Here is a 4,394-nt window from a genome sequence, read left to right as displayed (position 1 = left end):
ACATATAATAAATAAATATTAAAAAAAAACAAGCTGGTGTTGGGGGGAAGACTCCTGCCTTTAAAAGAATGAAGAGAAAGCCTGCTTCCAGTCTAAAGGGAGGAGGGAAGTTTATGAATGCCTGGGTCTTTGTGCTCTGGTTCCCATACCAGGGGCTTTCCCACAGCATTTCTCTCTTCCTCACAAGAACATACCATTCAGTTCCCAACTCTTGTCTTACTATCTTTTACTGAAATAAATGATGAAGATGATGTATAAAAAGAATCAGTTTGTTTTTGACTCAGTGGTCCATGACTTTGACCAGGAAGGTCCATTGCTTTCAAACCTCTGTAAGGGACAGAGGTGAGCCGCCGCTGTCATCACAGGAGCATGGGGCAGAAATGAACTGCTCACCTTTTGGCTGAGCAACAAGGGCGCGATGTGGGATTGGTGTCTCCCAGTTGGCCCCTTGGAAAGCATGCCTGAAGACATCCTAGTCCTACCTCTTTAAAAAGACTTCACCATCTCCTGATAACATTTCTGCAAGCCAAGCCTTTAACACAATAGACCACTAAGTGGCTGTTCTGAAATGCTGTCCCCTGAGCCTAGCAGTCATTGCCACCTTAAGCAGAACAGTCACAGCTACCTGCAAGAATCCCTCAAAGTGTGATCTGTTAAGTTCCCATAGGAAGTGAAGAGTTCTCAGACCGCTCCTGAGATTCTAGCCACTCCCTGCCCCTCCCTCCCAGCTGTAGGTAAGTTTGCCCAAGCTGCACGTTGTCCTGGTTGCTGCTTGAATAGGTGTAGAGTGTGGAAGGCTAGGTGAAGAAGAGAGACCCCATCTAGGCAGCCATAGGGAGGCCATGTACACTGGGGTGAAGCTTCAGTGATGTGGTTATTTTTCTGGTAACCTGTGCTCATCCAAGTAGTCTCTTACCATGTCCCTGTAAATAAGCACAATGAACTGGCTGCCTCACCACACTAAATGTGAGGAGACTCATTGCTTCTGTCTAGTGTTGAGTCTCTATCTGAAATAAGGAGACGTATGTGCCCATTACCTCCCCAGGAAATGTTCACACCACATTGATATTTAAGATCAGAACAATTCATCATTTTAAAAAACATAAATAAACCACCCCAGAAGCTAGCTATCTTGTCCAAAGTTTCTTAGTATAAACATAAACTTACTACAAAATGAGAGAGGAAGAGGAGGAGGAGAGGAAGTAGTAGAAATTGTGTTGACTTTGTTGAAGAGAGATGGGTAGGAGTTCTACAGAGGAAGTGACATTCAAGTTTGAACCTTGAAAGCTGGAAAACATTTAGATAGTTGTAACGTTTCTAGGTGTCACCCTAGAAGGGTCAGATCAGAGTTACCTGTGAGTGATGCCGACTATTTGTTTTGACCTCTGAGCTGACAACTCCAGTCTGCATAGGTGATGACTCTGAGCTGTCTGTGTGCTCTGTAGAGGTTATCCCTGCAAAAGACTACTGAGGGAATACATGCACACAAGGCAGACAACAGAAAGTGCAAGTGGGAGGTCCACGTGCATTTGGGAGCATCAAAGTGTAGGCCAGTTAGACAGGAGCCACACCATTAATAATCTTGGGTACAGTATACTAAGGAATGGGATTTTTTTTCCTCCTATGATTATAGCCCCTTGATTTTTGAGATCACTTGAGGATCAAACACACATGCAAGATGCAACTCTAGTGAAAGATACAGAAAGGAATAGAGAAGAAACAGGGCAGGCTTCCATAAGCAAAGTTTGCTTTTCAGAAGTGTCAACACAGGACAGAGAAGGGTGTGGCCTCAGAATAGGCTTATACTTAGGAATTATGAAGCTGTAGCCAACTGATGAGTTTTGGGAGTATTTAGCTTCTTTTCCTGTTGTGATAAGACACATTGACAAAATAATGGGAGAAAGCAGTCCTAAGAATCCTTCAAGGTGAGGAAGGCAAGGCAGGAGCTTGTAGCAGCTGGTCACACTGCATCCACAATAAAGAACAGAGTGGTGTGTGCAATGTGTGTGCATTTATCCAGTCTAGGAGTCCTGCCAGGGAATGAAGCCACCCACAGTGGGTATGTCTTCCCATCTCAATGAATACAATCAAATGTGATGGTTTGAATAGGAATGGCCCCCATAGACTTATATGTTTGAATGCATGGGCCTCAAGGAAGGCACTATTAGGAGATGTGGCCTTGCTAGAGTAGGTATGGACAGTTTTGTAGGAGGAAATGTGTCACTGAGGGCTTTGAAGTCTCAGATGCTCAAGCCATGTTCAGTGTGGCATTCACTTCCTGCTGCCTGCCCTCCAGATGTAGAACTCTCAGCTCCTCCAGCACCATGTCTGCCTGCATGCTGCCTTGTTTCCTGTCATGACAACAATCGACGGAACCTCTGAAACTGTAAGCCAGCTACAATGAAATGTTTTCCTTTATGAGAGTTGCCTTGGTCATGGTGCCTCTTCACAACAATGAAACCATTCCCATCTCCCAGGCAATTCTAGGTTTTGTGACATTGACAATTAACTTACAATGGGGACAGGGCAGCTGTGGTACATAAAGCCAACATGTGACATGTGGGACTGTGATGGGCAGCCTATTTTGGTTGAATGAGGCTTTCTCCCATGACCCAGTAGAAAACTCTACAAGGGACAGAAAAGAGAGCCACGTTTCCAGAGTCAGGTGCCTGACACCACAGAGCCCCCAACTCCATGATTCTGTGACTATCAGTCACGCAGACAATGCCCCAAGCTTCTGGCATTCTGGCTAGACTCCACCCCCAGAGTTACCTGACTATAGCCACGTATGCTCCTCCCCACAATTACCTGATAGCCCAGCCCACTATAAAAGGAGCTGCTTGGCCCCTCCTTGCTCTCTTTAAGCTCTCACCCTTTCTTACTCTTCTCTCTAGCCTTCCTTCTCTCTCTCCCTTGCCCCCTCTCTCCACATGTCCATGGCCTGCCTCTCTTTCTACCTTCTCTCTTTCTCTCTGCCTTTCTACAATAAAGCTCTAAAATCATAGACTGTCTCTGCTCATCAATGCCTGCCATGCTTGAATGATGGGTTAGGCTTTCCTCTAAGGAGCTGCATCTAACCTCCTGCTGGAAGGCCTTCCTGTGTTCCCACCACAGACCAGACCAAGGACTCTCGCTCATGTGAGAACCATCCAGCACTGCCCTCTCCTCCCTTTGCCCCAGGGCTGACTGAGCTGCCATTCTGTTCTCAGCTCTTAAGTGGTATCCAGCATGGGATGACGGAGGCTGAGAACCTGGTACCTAGTGCTGCCCCCTGTCCACCCCACGCCGAGCTGGGATTCCCTGGCTTCCCACAGCCAGACACCCACCCAGGGCCGCATGGAAAGCATGCAAACACCTTCTGTGTCCACCAGCCCAGAGCACCGGAACTCTGGCGGGACACAGGTTTTCCTCCCACTCTCCCTTTATTCCCTCACACTCCAAGCCCTGCAGTAACAGTTTGAAAGTCTGAGCTGAAAGAAGTAGAGGTATTTTTGAGTTCTAAAAAAATGTTTATTGGTGAGGAGGAGGTAACGATGGAGAAGAGCATATAGTAGCTGGAAGATGAGGACATAAGAAGGTTGTGTTAGGACAAAAGTCGCGAGCTCAGCTGTGAGATCTGTCTCCCTGGAGAGTCATCCACAGAAAAGAGACGAAGGCGGCGCTGAAGACTGAAGAGCACTGCTGTGAAAGAGGAAGGAGACCACGAGTTAACAAAGCACGCATCCTCAGGAAGGCATGAGCGTGGCTGAGGTGGGCAATGAGCCTGCCTTGCCTCCTGTACCCACAGCTGAGGTAGCACTGTCCCTCCCATTCCCACAGCTGGTACTGGGGGCTCAGGGAACAAGAGTGTGGTCAAGTTCCTAGAGCTGAGGGTTGACAAAGCAGTCCTGGGGAAATTCTGTCAAACAATGACCACCGTAGGGATGATGCCTGTGTGGCTATATAGCTTGCTTTCGTCCTGCTGTGACCACACCTGTCTTATTCACTTGTCTCACTGCTGTGGCTATACCCGACAAAAGGGGCTTAAGAAAAGAGCATGGTGGGAAGGCATGGTGGCAGAACGTGAGGCGGCTGGTCACACTGCACCTGCAGCCAGGAAGCAGAGAGAGATGACCTCTGCTGCTCAGCTCATTCTCTCCCTTTCGAAAATTAAGCATTAACAACTCCCTTAACAATGAGTTGAGTATCCCAGATGGGCCAGAAACTGTGTCACTAGGATGACCTTGAACTTCTAACCCTCCTGTCTCCAGCTTCTGAGTGCTAGGATTACAAATGTGTGTCACCATGTCCTATTTATATAGCATTGAGGAGAAAGTTCTGGCCTCATGAACATTAGGGAGAATTTCTGAATTGACCTTGAGTGGTTCTATGTTGAACAGACATTTCACTAGACA

This window comes from Mus caroli, chromosome 8 (assembly GCF_900094665.2).
Source record: "Mus caroli chromosome 8, CAROLI_EIJ_v1.1, whole genome shotgun sequence".
In the NCBI taxonomy this organism is placed as follows: domain Eukaryota; kingdom Metazoa; phylum Chordata; class Mammalia; order Rodentia; family Muridae; genus Mus; species Mus caroli.
The sequence above is the reverse complement of the archived record's forward strand: the minus strand, read 5'-3'. Positions refer to the sequence as shown.